Source organism: Muntiacus reevesi, chromosome X (assembly GCF_963930625.1).
Source record: "Muntiacus reevesi chromosome X, mMunRee1.1, whole genome shotgun sequence".
Lineage (NCBI taxonomy): Eukaryota > Metazoa > Chordata > Mammalia > Artiodactyla > Cervidae > Muntiacus > Muntiacus reevesi.
The window spans coordinates 55144887-55160432 of record NC_089271.1 but is presented as its reverse complement, the minus strand read 5'-3'; positions in this window follow the sequence as shown (position 1 = coordinate 55160432).

Here is a 15546-nt window from a genome sequence, read left to right as displayed (position 1 = left end):
GGTCTGTGCCCACTGCCATGTGCAGGAGTGAAGCCATTCTGGCTGCGATTCTTGCAGCTCACAAAGTGCCCCCCCCCCCCCCCCCCCCCAGCGCAGCAGGCTCCGCACCACGTCCAGGTGATCAGCTGCTGAGGCGGCCCACAGCAGCTGCGCACCCTTGATGCTCTCGTCATTGAAGTGTATGGAGCCACCAGCATCCATGCTGGCACCTCTCCGGTCCTCTGGGTACTCAACCACACCTAGCTGGCTGCAATGGGAGGTGATGACAAGTGGTGTCCCCACCTTAACCACCCACCCCTATCCCCCGCTGGCCAACTAGCCCATCAGCTCGTTCAGCTCCTCCCTGCTCTGGCTGCTGGGCAGCCTCTGAAGCATCTGAAGCTTGTCAACATGGCCTGTGTTGTATATGATGGTGTAGAGGTCTACCATTTGGACCTCCACCAGGACATGTGCTGGCCACCCAAAGGGTTGGGGGGACAGGGGCCCGAGGACTAGAGCCCAGAGGGGCAGGCTGCAAACTTCACCATCTCTCCCGCTGCCATCCAAGGTGTGTCTCCTTATGAATTTTCTTAATAACATTATTTTTTCCTCTGGCTTACCTTAAGAATACAGTATTTAGGGGCTTCCCTGGTGGCTCAGTGGTAAAGAATCTGCCTGGCAATTCAGGAGTGACTGGTGCCATCAATGATCTGAGAAGATCCCACGTGTTGTGGAGCAAATAAACCCGTGTGTGCCACAACTATTGAGCCAGTGTTCTAGAGCCTCAGAGCTTCAACGACTGAGCCCACAAACCCTAGAAGATGTGATCCACAACAGAAGCCACCGCAATGAGAATGGTGCGGCCCGCCACTAGAGAGTAGACCCCGCTCATCCCAACTAGAGAACACTTCCATGCAGCAACAAAGACTTAGCACAGTCCCCCCCCCTCCAAATACAAAACAAATAAAATTATTTTTTAAAAAGGAATACAGTATATAAGGCATGAGTGAGTGTGCATTGTCAGTTGTGTCTGACTCTTTGTGGTCCCATCGACTGTAGCCTGCCAGGCTCCTCTGTCCACGGGATTTCCCAGGCTAGAATACTGGAGTGGGTTGCCATTTCCTCCTGCAGGGGATCTTCCCCACCCAAGGATCAAACCCACCTATCTTGCTCGTCTCCTGCCCTGGAAGTCAGCTTCTTTACCACTAGTGCCCAGGTAATGGATATAACATAAAAAATATATGTTAATCAACTGTTTATGTTAACTGTAAGGGTTCCTGTCAACAGTAGGCTATTAGTAGTGAAGTTTTGGAAGAGTCTAAAGTTATACTTGGATTCTTAACTCAGAGCGGGGGTTGGTGCCCTTAACCCCTACATTGTTCAAGGGTCAACAGTACTGTCATTGTTGCTTCCAAAACCTAATACTTCACTGGGACAGTGTTTTGCATGCTTGTTCTAGGAATGCTGGATAAAGACCAAAGGGAATTCTCTGGTTCAGGGACTGCCACGTGCAGAGAGATGACAGCAGAGCATGCAATTGACTCCCCAACGCATCTCCCTTATCCTCTCCCAGGTGTCCAAAGAGAAACAGCAGAGAATCCCTGGAGGACAAAGAAATCACAGCCTTGATTAGGACTAAAATGCAGCATGTAGATGATGACAGTAAAGCATCAATACAATGGCCCAGTATGGCCAGTGGAAAAAATTAGCAGGGGGTGCAGTCTCACTGTGGATTACTGCCAATGGAATGTATGTTGCTCCAGTGGCCCTGGCCACTGGAGACTTTGTGACTGTAAACGAACGCACAGCACAGACTGATGGCACTGGGAGTGCTGTGTCACTGCCTAGGCCTTCTTTTCTGTCCCACTGGACTTGGAAGACACTCACTCCTCCATGGGGCTCTTGTGCTCCTACACATCTTGCTGAGTGTGACAGGAAAGCAAGGCCCCAAGTGCTGTTTCCCTGGCATTTCTCAGGTTTGTGCTTACAGCAAATGACTTGAAGGCTGGTTTCCAGGCTGCTCTTAGGCAGCAGGTTGCCCAGGCTCAGGTTCAGGCAACTCAGTGCACATACTGGCATTTGTCAAGCATGATCTGCGTCACATCTGTGGGAACTCAGGCTTAGGAAACTCACAGCCTTTTAAAACTCACAGCCGTTTTAAAAAAATGGAATCTTCCCTATTGCTATAAGAGAAAGAGACCTTTCCCTCCTTCCCTTTTCTTAGAATATTTCCTTGAGAAAACTGGTATTTGTAAACCCTTCCTCTGCCCCTTGGATACATATGTAAATCTTAAAAGGGTAAACAAGCCTTCTGTCAGCAAAACAACCCAGGAATAATTTTCTTTTGGGACTAGGAGCCATCTCCTTGAACTATAAACACCAAAAAAGACAGTGTTCTGTCTCTCTGTCATCCTGGGAGCTTAGCCTCACGGCCTGGCTCTAAGCTGGAACTCAGTTCAGTTCAGTTCAGTCCCTCAGTTGTGTCCGACTCCTTGTGACCCCATGGGCTGCAGCATGCCAGGCTTCCCTGTCCATCACCAACTCCTGGGGCTTACTCAAACTCATGTCCATCGAGTCAGTGATGCCATCCAACCATCTCATCCTCTGTTGTCCCCTTCTCCTACAGCCTTCAATCTTTCCCAGCAACACAGTCTTTTCTAATGAGTCAGTTATTCGCATCAGGTGGCCAAAGTATTGGAGCTTCAGCTGCAGCATCAGTCCTTCCAATGAATATTCAGGACTCATTTCCTTTAGGATGGACTGGTTGGATCTCCTGGCAGTCCAAGGGACTCTCAAGAGTCTTCTCCAACACCAAAGTTCAAAGGCATCAGTTCTCTGCCCCTCAGCTCTCTTTATGGTCCAACTCTCACATCCATACATGACTGCTGGAAAAACCATAGCTTTGACTAGCCAGACCTTTGTGGGCAAAGTAATGTCTCTGAATTTTAATATGCGCTCTTGGATTGTCATAGCTTTTCTTCCAAGGAGCAAGCACCTTTGAATTTTGTGGCTGCAGCCACCATCTGCAGTGATTTTGGAGCTCAAGAAGCCAGCTTTTTCACTCTCCTTTTCCACATTCATCAAGAGGCTCTCTAGTTTCTCTTTGGTTTCTGCCTTAAGGTTGGTGTAGTTTGTGCATCTGAAGTTATTGATATTTCTCCCAGCAATCTTGATTCCAGTTTGTGCTTCATCCAGCCATGCATTTCCCATGATGTGCTCTGCAAAGAAGTTTTTTTTTCTGATTTTATAAAATTATCACAGATATTTAATATGAAATGCTCAATATGCAGATTACTATATAATTCAATAAGTTATTTAAAATTTTTATATTGTAGAAACAAGAGTTGGCAGTTTTTATTTTTTTTATTTTTTATTTTCTATTTTCTATTTTTAACTTTTTTTTTAAAATTTTTCAGTGGGTTTTGTCATACATTGATATGAATCAGCCATACAGTTACACGTATTCCCCATCCCGGTCCCCCGTCCCACCTCCCTCTCCACCCGATTCCTCTGGGTCTTCCCAGCCCACCAGGCCCGAGCACTTGACTCTTGCATCCCCCCTGGGCTGGTGGCCTGTTTCACCACAGATAATATACATGCTGTTCTTTTGAAACATCCCACCCTCACCTTCTCCCACAGAGTTCAAAAGTCTGTTCTGTACTTCTGCGTCTCTTCTTCTGCCCTGCATATAGGGCCATTGTTACCATCTTTCTAAATTCCGTATATATGTGTTAGTATACTGTAATGTTCTTTATCTTTCTGGCTTACTTCACTCTGTATAATGGGCTCCAGTTTCATCCATCTCATTAGAACTGATTCAAATGAATTCTTTTTAATGGCCGAGTAATATTCCATGGTGTATATGTACCACAGCTTCCTTATCCATTCATCTGCTGATGGGCATCTAGGTTGCTTCCATGTCCTGGCTATTATAAACAGTGTGAGTTGGCAGTTTTTAAAATAATCTTATTTAGATATCATCTGGCTCATGGAAATTTCTTTTTTAAAATTATTTTTTGGAGGCTAATTACTTTACAATATCATGGTGCTTTTGCCATACATTCACACGAATCAGCCATGGGTGTACATGTGTTCCCCATCCTGACCCTCACTCCCACCCCTTTCCCCATCCCATCTCTCAGGGTCATCCCAGTGCACCAGCCCTGAGCACCCTGCCTCATGCATCGAACCTGGACTGACGATCTAGTTCACATATGGTAATATACATGTTTCAATGCTATTCTCTCAAATCATCTCACCCTCACCTTCGCCCACAGAGTGCAACAGTCTGTTCTTTACATCTGTGTCTCTTTTGCTGTCTCGCATATAGGGTCATCATTACCATCTTTCTGAATTCCATATGTTGCATAGAAGTTAAATAAGCAGGGTAACAATATACAGCCTTCACATGTCCTTTGCCAATTTTGAACCAGCCTGTTGTTTCATGTCCAGTTCTAACTGTTGCTTCTTGACCTGCATACAGATTTCTCAGGAGGTAGGTAAGGTGGTCTGGTATTCCCATCTCTTAAAGAACTTTCCGCAGTTTGTTGAGATCCACACAGCCAATGGCTTTAGCATAGTCAATAAAGCAGAAATATGTGTTTTTCTGGAATTCTCTTGCTTGTTTTATGATCCAATGCATGTTGGCAATTTGATCTCTGGTTCCTCTCCCTTTTCTAAATCCATCTTGAACATCTGCAAGTTCTCAGCTCATGTTCTGTTGAAGCCTGGCTTGGAGAATTGTGAGCGTTACTTTGCTTGTGTTTGAGATGAGTGCAATTGTGTGGTAGTTAGAACATTCTTTGGCATTGCCTTTCTTTGGGATTGGAATGAAAACTGACCTTTTCCAGTCCTGTGGCCACTGCTGAGTTTTCCAAATTTGCTGACATATTGATTGCAGCACTTTCACAGCATCATCTTTTAGGATTTGAAATAGCTCAGCTGAAATTCCATCACCTCCACTAGCTTTGTTCATAATGATGCTTCCAAAGACCCACCTGACTTCACTTTCCAGGATATCTGACTCTAGGTGAGTGATCACACCATCGTGGTTATCTGGGTCATTAACATCTGCTTTGTATAGTTCTTCTGTGTACTCTTGCCACCCCTTCTTAATATCTTCTGCTTCTGTTAGGTCCGTACCATTTCTGTCTTTTACTGTGCACAATTTTGCATGAAATGTTCCCGTGGTATCTCTAATTTTCTTAAAGACATCTCTAGTCTTTCCCTTTCTATTGTTTCCCTCTACTTCTTTGCATTGATCACTTAGGAAGGCTTTCTTCTCTTGATACCTCCTTGTCATAAAAGAGAGGAGAAGTCTGACTTTGCCTTTGGATAAAGGCAATTAACAGGCACAGATGCCACTCCTATTACCAGCAGAGCTTAGGATGAACTATGATCGAATGTAGAGAAAATGGTGGTCTCAGGTCCTCTTGCAGGACAACTAGTTGTCATTCTTCTTAACAACATTTAGGTACTGGACTGTATCTGCTCAGTTAAGCAAAAGGTTGATTTCTTGCTACCTTTGCGGTCTGATTAGCAGATTGCCCATGATGCCAACCACAGTCTGGTTTAATACTCAGTAATGAAATCATTCTGTTTCTATTCTCCATTTGTGGAGAAGATGTCCTGGGCTTTCGGGAGACTGCATTTTTAATTTTCTCAGTTTGCTGATGAGGATGGGATGGCCTGAACGTTCCTGAACTGAGCAGACCAGTGAACGTGAATTATAAAATGCCTCCCTCTTAGCACTTTGCTCTTTTCACATATGACCTGGATAGATCTCACTCTCCAAATTCTAGATTGTCTTTTTGAGTAAGCACGCATAATACAGGACCTAAAAATCCATCAGGGCCACCATCAGCTTTAATGGTGGGAAAGATGGGAAGCCCAGATGTTGCCTGCAGATCTTCTCTCTTGAATGGCCAACACAGCTCTATATGACATTTGGAAGGGCATCCATTTGAAAGGAAAATACAGGCTTATATTGGCCTGAGCATGCTTCCATTAATTTGGATGAATTAACATATATGGTAGTTTTTAGAAGAACCTCTTGCCCAGGTTTCCCTGGTGGTTCAGACGTTAAAGAATCTGCTAGCAATGCAGGAGACCTGGGTTTGATCCCTGGGTCAGGAAGACCCCCTGGAGAAGGGAATGGCTACCCACTCCAGTATTCTTGCCTGGAGAATCCCACGGACAGAGGAACCTGGCAGGCTGGGGTCCATGGTGTTGCAAAGAGGTGGACACGACTGGTCGACTAACACTTGCACTTTCATCTCCAGCAAAGGACATACTTGTCTTTACAGGTTGAATATCATCCTAGGAAGGTTACATTATTAGGGAAGATGTAGGAAAATGGAAGAGGAAATGGGAGAACTAAAGTCACTTTCTCTTTCTCCAAACCCTCCTCCTCCTTTCTCAGCTGCCCCCCTTTATTTTGGTCCCTTTCCATGGCATCTCTTCATCTTCACGCCTCAATCCGACTTCTAGTAAGGGCGAAACGATGACCTTCATGATAGGCGTTTAAGTAGATTTCCCTGCGAAGAAGGACAAGGAGACAGTAATGAATTATCTGCCCTGTGTGAGATGTGTGTGTCTCATGCCCTAGCTGTGATTCCATTTCAGGCTTAGCCTAGATCTCGACCTTCAAGAGTATTTTCTTATCTACAAACTATATAGCCAGGAAAGCAGAGATGATAAAGCAATACTATTAAGGAGTAACTGGGAAATTTAGTAAAAGACTGTGTCCCCACCCCACCTCCCATGGTGGCTACAGGATGGAGAGTGGTTGCAGCAGTTACTGGAATAGACAAACAAAAGTGGTGTTAGGCTGAAAAACACAATATGGGAAAGGAAACCCAAGAGTCGTCTAATTCTACATTTTTCCTGACTCAATGTCAAGACAGTTAGCCTTCCCTTACCACTTTGCCAATAAAGCTGATGACATTCAGTGACTACCCAGACTTGAAACAGTACAAATCTACATGCTGTTCAACTTCCCTACATTATTCACTGAGGGATTCTTTTCCTGGGCCTGGGAAACACCCACAGAAGTTTGCACAAGTACCTGGCAGTGTGTTTTCAGTTTACAGCCCCAAACATGGGGATGTGCCCTGGTAGCTGCACAGAATTCTGCTTGCAGCAGGCTTTGGTTGCTTGATGCAGCAGGCATGTCAGGACCGGAAAGCAACCCACCATATGAGGGGGAAAGCTGGCCAAAAGACTCAGACTATATGCCACATCCCACAACCATGAAAGAACTAACGGCTTGAGGGACCCACTGAGAGGCCTGCAGGTGGCCATAGTTGAAGCCCTTTGACGAAAAGTGAGCTAGGAGAAATCACAGCAGTGTATTCAGAAGACTAGTGAATTCTTTGGTTATTTTCATTGGCAGTTTGTTGAGGCTTTCCCACAACTTACCGGCATGGATCCAGAGGCAGTTCAAAATCACACACTAGTCTTATCTACATTTGTTTCAACCTAGAACTGATTATTACATAAAACTTAACAGCAACTGCTCGATTTGGGGGCATGCTAGAGAAAAAGGAAGGAGAAAAGGAGCAGTTAAACATCGCTGTTAGCCACTTGGTTACACCTATTTTCTAAGGGAAGAACCCCTACTCTGGACAACATGTGAAGGGAGCCAAGTTAGGTGGGAAGACTGTATGTCATTATTACATTATGTCAAGACACTGGAAGAGGGACTGGAGAGAGAGACTTCTGAGAATGCAGACCCTGCAGGAAAAAGGGAGTCAGGAAAGCCCAGGATGAAGCCCTCAGCTAGGGAATAATAGGCAAAAGACTCAAAGTCAACAGATTGAGGGAATCTTGGAGGTGGAAACTGGTGAACCACAAGTTTCAATAATTTGCCCTGAGGCTAATCTATGCTTGTCTTTTCTGGTAAATATTCATGCTGCAGAAGACTCTTGAGAGCCCCTTGGTCTACAAGGAGATCAAGCCAGCGAATCCTAAAGGAAATCATCCCTGAATATTCATTGGAAGGACTGATGATGAAGCTGAAGCTTCAAAGGCATGATGTGGACAGGATCAGGAGCAGGGTGGGCAAGATCAAGGGCAGGATGTGGGTGGTCTCAGAGGCAAAAGTGGGTGAATTTGGGGCAGGGTTTGTATGAGGAGCCGCCAGGGAAGCCCACTTGGGTGGGGTTGGGAGAAAGTATGGCCTGGGTTCAGGGTGAAACCACCCTTCTCTTCATCTTTAGCACCTCACTTTCAATCTCTTCCCAGAGCTACAAGGCTCTTCTGTGATGTTTACAACCCACAGAGTAAGAGGTACTATAAGCAACTCCCGGTGTTAGGCCCCGAGCACTCAATGGACCCCAAGGTGAGACTTCACCTTCTCTATCTCATGACCTTCCATTTCCCCTCTCCCTTCTCCCTACCTGACCACCTTCTGGTTCTCCATGTTTGAATTGCCTCCTGTTCCTTCTTCCTTCTGCCTGACTGCTTTCATACCTACTGACCAATCTCAGTGGGTCCCCTCCGCTCTTTCTGACCTCCCCTACACTCACCCACCTTAGTGATCAATCATCTTCTAGTCTCACTTTTCTTTCTGTTTCTTCATTGATAAGCTTCTTGCCTGACCACACCCCCAACATTTCTCTTTCTGCCTGTCTCTCTCTTTCTGCCTGTCTAGCCTCCATTCCTCTGCTCCTTAGTATAACCATCCCGTTCCCCCTGTCTCCTTGCTTGCTCATCTACTTTATTTTCCCAGCCCCTGCCTGACATTCCACCCCAACCATCCCTGAAAGGCCACCCTCAATTCCTCTTTTGAATTTCTGACCTCCCTTCATTTTTTTTAATTCTTCCTGCCTCACTTCCCCAGTCACCTTCTAACCACTTCCCATCTCCAAAATCCCTTCTTCTTTGTTTGATCAGCCCTCATTCCTCCACACTCCTGACCCCATTCCTCACCTCCTCTATATTTTATGAACCTCCAGTCATCTACTGTGGTCCAGCTAGTAAAGAATCCGCCCGCAATGCAGGAGACCTGAGTTCAATCCCTGGTTTGGAAAGATCCCCCAGAGAAGGGAAAGGCTACCTACTCCAGTATTCTGGCCTAGAACATTCCATGGGTCCATGGGGTCACAAAGAGTTGGACATGACTGGGTGACTGTCACTCACATTCATGTACTTCTTCCTGTCAGACTTCCCCTCCATCCTTCCTCTCCTTCCTGTTTGATCTCTTTCTACTCTTCCATCCATCTTACCTGATTACACCCTTTCCTACATCCCAGCTTAACTTCTTCCTCCATCCTCCATGCTTGATCATACCCCCTGTGCCCCCTTCTTCTTTACCTAGTAATCAATGAATTCCTCTCTTCCTTCCTGCTAGGTCACGTCCCATCCCTCTCCTGCCTGACTGTCCTGCAATCCCCCTCTTCCTCTCATTTTACCTGCCTGATACCCCTCCATAGCCACCCCCATCCATACCTCATCATCATTCTTTCTGCCCACAGGTTCCAGATGATGAGGTGTGCGGTTGTCCACTAGTGCACAATGTCTTTGAGGTCACTGATGATTTCTGTTGTCTCCCCAAATGCTTCTGCAACCTCCACTATTGCTGGGCGAAGCTGAGGCGTGCTGAGGTGGACCTAGAGTGTGTTCGTGCAGTGGGTTGCAAGGCTGAGTGTGGCTGAGCGGCAGAATGGGATCCTACAAGCCCCTTCTCACACTTACCCCCACAGTTGCATGAGCTGGTTGAGAAGGAGCAGAGGTGCGCACAGCCATTATGAATCAGACAGGGCTGCTGGCCCTGATGCTTCACCAAGCAACCCAGCATGATCCACTCACCACTGACCTACGCTCCAGAGTAGACAGCTGAGCTCTGCTCAACTGAGGTCCTATGCTCGATACCTGGTGCAAAGGAGCCACTACGAATTTCTCAAACACCCGTTCCTCTAACCATGTCTTTCTCAGGGCATCTCAAAGTTTCTCTGTGCTTCTCTATTCCCCATTTAGTATCCTGTCTCTATGCCTCCTTAGGGTGGACTAGTCTTTACAATTTCCCCATTTCTGTCCTTTCTCTTATCCCCTTCCTCTCTCTTTCCTGAATCTGGGCAGGGCCAAGGGATATGCCAAGTGCTCAACTCCCACTGGCCAGAGTTTTGTTTAGAAACTTGAGATTAGCAAGACATTTTGGTATCTCCTGGTGGCCCCTAATCCAGTCTCTGTGCCCACAAACCCAATTCCAAACCTCCAGGGGTGGTGGGTGATAGTGTAGCTTTACTTGGGTGGCAGGCCCATTTGGAGTTGGCTGAGAAGTGCTCCACACTCAGCTCAGTTTGTCCTTTTCTGTCAAGGGAAAGGTGAGGTTACAAAGTGGGTACCAGTGACCCTGAGTCCCCCATCCCAGGCCATCAGGTCTGTCACTGTCACCTGATTTGAGCACTTTGACCGACTTCTGTATAATTTTGGCATTCCCCAGGCCAGAGGTGCTGGAAAAATGTTGCAATGGAGGGAAAAGGTGATGATTCCATTTTGGGACACTGAGCAGAGTTCAAGGTGTCAGTGCAATCGTGCCCTTGCCCCTGCCCATCTTGTTCCACCCCTCACCACACCACGAGGTCCCAGCCCTTCTGTCAGCCTTGGCCCCTGTCAGTGCAGTCCTGGTCTATGCACATGCCACCACCGTCCCCTCCCCACCCCACCCCAGATCTCTGATCCTGTCTTATTCTCCTCTTCCCACTACCCTTGTCTGGGTCTACTCTCTCGAGCTGGCTCAGTCTACCTAATGCTGTAAGGTTGCCATAAGAGGATGGGACCTCTGCCACATCTGCCTTTCCAAGGCCCTGCCAGGCCAGTGGAGGTGTGTCCAGTAAGGCTGCCTGTGGGGACTGGTATGCCGCAAATGAGAGACTTCAACTACTCTTCCTGTTCTTTTTATACTCACTAGACCCTCGGAGTTTTTTTTTTTTTTTTTTCCCCATATTTGCCTCAGGATGATGAACAGTATTATTTTTGTGTTTTTCTAGAAATATTAAAGATGCTCTTTTGAAGACTGTATTTTTCTTTGGTTAAGTCAATTCTGCTTCAAGAAAACTTAGTAATTGTACTCAAAGTTCCCAATTACACTCTTTAGGTATCATAATTTAACTCTAGCTATATGAGTGTGCACTTGCAGGTCTATGTTTTACCAAAACAGTTATTGCTAACCATTTTTTTGCTCTCTTATTTTGAGATCTATCTTCTCATTCACTATTCATTTGTTTAGAATACTTCCTTTAGTGTTTTCATCAAATAGAATAAACTGGTGGAATAGTCTTCAAATTATTTAATGTCTGAACCCGTTGTTCTTTTGCTCCAAGGAGTGTTTTCTTGGGAGTGGGTATAGGATCGCTGCATTAGAGTCCTTCTTTTTAACTACATTTTTATTTTTGTTTGGGAGTACAACAGATTAACAAGGTTGTGATAGTTTCAGGTGGAAAACAAAGGGACTCAGCCATACATATGTATGTATCCAAGAGTCCTTCTTTATTAATGGCCTATGAGAAGTGGCTTCTAAGATGGCTCCCAAAGATCCCAGACTCCTGGTATTCAAGGCTTTGTGAAATTCCCTCCATTAGTGTGACTCACTTCTAAGCAGTAGCATACCTTTAATATTGAGGAGATGCCACCTTTGTGATTAGCTTACAAGAGATTGTAGCTTCTGTCTTGCTAACAGGCTCTTCCTTGTGGACTCAGTGAACCAACTTGCCATGTTGGGGAAGCCTATATAGCAGGGAACTCAGGATGGCCTTTGACAGATAGTATGAAACTGAGGCTCTCAGTCCAAGAGCCCAAATGAACTGGATCCTGCAAACAACCACATAAATGAGCTTGGAAGAACATCCTTCCCCAGGTGAGCCTTTGGATGAGGCCCCAAGCCTAGCTGAGAGCTTGATTGCAGCCACATGAGAGACCCTGAAACAGAGGATCAAGCTATGCTGTGCCTAGGATTTTGACCCACATAAACTATGAGATAATCAGTGTGTGTTGTTTTAGACAATTAAGTTTATGGGAATTGGAGACAGATAGGGACGAGCAGGTCAGTGATTTTGTGAAAGGTACTAGGTTGGTTTCTGAGATGAAAACCATGGCATCCATCAGGAAAGTCCAGTGTTTGGCTGCTCCATGAGTCCATTTTAGAAACTATGTGGGTCATTAATTGGCAGTCTGGAAAGATGGACAATTGGAAACCTCCATGGGATGTGGCACTGCTGTACTTGTGTTGGTTATCATTCAATGTTGTCATAGTCATCACTGTGGAATATTGTTTATTGGGAGCTGACCCAGTATGGGGTTCAGAATCACAGACTAACTTTAGAGTCAGCTGATCTTGGCTTCCGAATTTCCTGGTCTTTCTACTTGCTGGTAGTGGGACCTTAGGATAACTGACTTAGCCTCACTGTGCTTCAATAGCTTCTGCTGTCAAATGGTTCTAATGATAATCATTGTCATGTAGCTGGCAAGGTTACAGTGAAAATTAAATGAGGAGCCTGTTATTGATCAGCAGGGCCTCAGGGCAGGGCAAGTGTGTCACAGGAGGGGCAGATTCCAGACTTGTTGTCCCGGAGATGAATCACCATCCCACCGCTGAGCGTAAGTACCACGTGGCTGGTGTCCCACATCTAGAGCCCTGCATATTTCAGTGAAAAATGTGATGTAGTTGATGGAGGAACGGTGGGATGAAGGGTGAGCCTCATAGCCTGGGAGAGGGGTATGTTCAGGGTGTCTGCAGGCAGCAATGTCCAGGTAGGGGTGACCACCAGCCCCAGCCTGGGAGACACTGCCCCCTGATGTCCAGCACTCCCCACTGGCTCTGTGCAAATTCTCAGCTGATCACCACCAGATCTTCCGTTTTCCTGATCCTTGGGGATTTGATAATTTTCCCTCTACCCTGATCTAGGACAGAAACTGCCCCCCCTCCTTGTTTTGGAACTTAGAGGATGGCCAGGTCGTAGGGTGCGCACAGTCTCTAGGGCCCTTTTGGTTCTTCCTCCTCTTCTCAAAGATGAATAAAGTGGCCTGAGAAGGTACATGAGTTGGCCAGGTTCCTGGGGTTGTGACAGTAATGGACAGGAGCCAGGTCCCCTGACTGTGTGTTCCACCCTCCCCACACTCCAGCCAAGACCAGCTTTCCCACTAAAAGTTCCCCTTGAATTTTTGCAAACACAGGAGGATGAGGGAGCCAGACCCTGCCCCATAGCTCCCTTCTTCTGAGAGTCCTGAGTCGGCTGTCAACTCCGGGGACAGGCTGGTTGTCACAGGGGCTCAGTAAGACACTATATATTATAAAACTGCCTTACATAGTTTTGTTTATTATATGGATTTGAAATAGTTAAATGTATTTCATATTATTATATAAATTTGTATATGTATATAAATATGTAAAATGTATATTTATTTGTGATTATATAAAAAGAGCTTTATTTTTGAAACAAGAAGTCATACACTCTAAGTAGAAAGAAGAAAATTAAAGTGACCTCTAACTCTATTGTCACCTATCAATTCTAGGAGGGAGGAGCCAAGATGGCGGAGGAGTAGGACGGGGAGACCACTTTCTCTCCTAGAAATTCATCAAAAGAATAACTGAACACAGAGCAAACTTCACAAAACAACTTCTGATCGCTAGCTGAGGTCATCAGACGCCCAGAAAAGCAGCCCATTGTCTTCGAAACGAGGTAGGACAAAATATAAAAGATAAAAAGTGAGTCAAAAGAGCTAAGGACGGAGATCCGTCCCGGGAAGGGTTTTAATAGAGGACGTTTCCAGACACCGGGAAACCCTCGCACTGGCGGGCCTGGGGGAAGTGTTTGAATCAATTCTATTAACATTTTGGTTTCAGATATTTTTGGTTTCAGATATTTTTTTCTGGGTATGTGCATGTGCGTCTGTTCGTGAGTGTTTAATATATTATTAATATATGCACACTTAGTTTTCATGAAAACTAGAATTGTTTACCTTCATTTTTTGCTCTTTACACTAACTTACACATTTCTCCATGTCAGCAAATTTTTTTATGTACAATTTGAGCAGTGGCATAATATTGAGTTTTTGCATGTATCACCATTTTTATAACCAATATACTATTAATACAGGAATCACTTTAGGAATCAGTGAACTAAAATAGACTGGAATGGGTGAATTTAACTCAGATGACCATTATATCTAACACTGTGGGCAAGAATCCCTTAGAAGAAATGGAGTAGCCCTCATAGTCCATATAAGAGTCTGATGTGCAGTACGTGGATGCAGTCTCAAAAATGACAGAATAATCTGTTCATTTCAAGGCAAACCAGTCAGCATCACAGTAATCCAAGTCTATGCCCCAACCAGTAATGCTGAAGAAGCTGAACTTGAACAGTTCTATGAAGACCTACAAGACCTTCTAGAACTAACACCCAAGAAAGATGTCCTTTTCATTACAGGGGACTGGAATGCAAAAGCAGGAAGTCAGGAGATAACTGGAATAACGGGCAAATTTGGCCTTGAAGGAGAAAACAAAGCAGGGCAAAGGCTAACAGAGTTTTGCCAAGAAAACGCACTGCTCATAGCAAACTCACTCTTCTAACAACACAAGAGAAGACTCTACACATGGACATCACCAGATGGTCAATACCAAAAGCAGAGTGATTATATTCTTTGCAGCCAAAGACGGAGAAGCTCTATATGGTCAGCAAAAACAAGACCAGGAGCTGACTGTGGCTCAGATCATGAACTCCTTCTTGCCATATTCAGACTTACATTGAAGAAAGTAGGGAAAACCACTAGACCATTCACATACGACCTAAGTCAAATCCCTTATGATTATACAGTGGAAGTGACAAATAGATTCAAGGGGTTAGATCCGATAGACAGAGTGCTTGAAAAACTATGGACAGAGGTTCGTGACATTGTACAGGAGGCACTGATCAAGACCATCCCCAAGAAAAAGAAATGCATAAAGGCAAAATGGTAGTCTGAGGAAGCCTTACAAATAGCTGAGGAAAGAAAAGAAGTTAAAGGCAAAGGAGCAAAGGAAAGGTATACCCACTAAAATTCAGAGTTCTAAAGAATAGCAAGGAGAGATAAGAAAGCCTTCCTCAGTGATCAATGCAAAGAAATAGAGGAAAACAACAGAATGGGAAACACTAGAGATCTCTTCCAGAAAATTAGAGCTACCAAGGGAACATTTCAGGCAAAGATGGGCACAATATAGGACAGAACTGTTATGGACCTAACAGAAGCAGAAGGTATTAAGAAGAGGTGGCAACCATACACAGAAGAACTATACAAAAAAGATCTTCATGACCCAGATAACCACGAGGGTATGATCACTCACCTACAGCCAGACATCCTGGAATGTGAAGTCAAGTGGGCCTTAGGAAGCATCCCTACGAACAAAACTAGGGGAGGTGATGGAATTCTAGTTGAACTATTTCAAATCCTGAAAGATGACGCTGTGAAAGTGCTGCACTCAAATGCCAGCAAATTTGGAAAACTCAGCAGTGGCCACAGGACTGGAAATCTTCCGTTTTCATTCCAATCCCAAAGAAAGGCAATGCCAAAGAATGTTCAAACCACTGCACA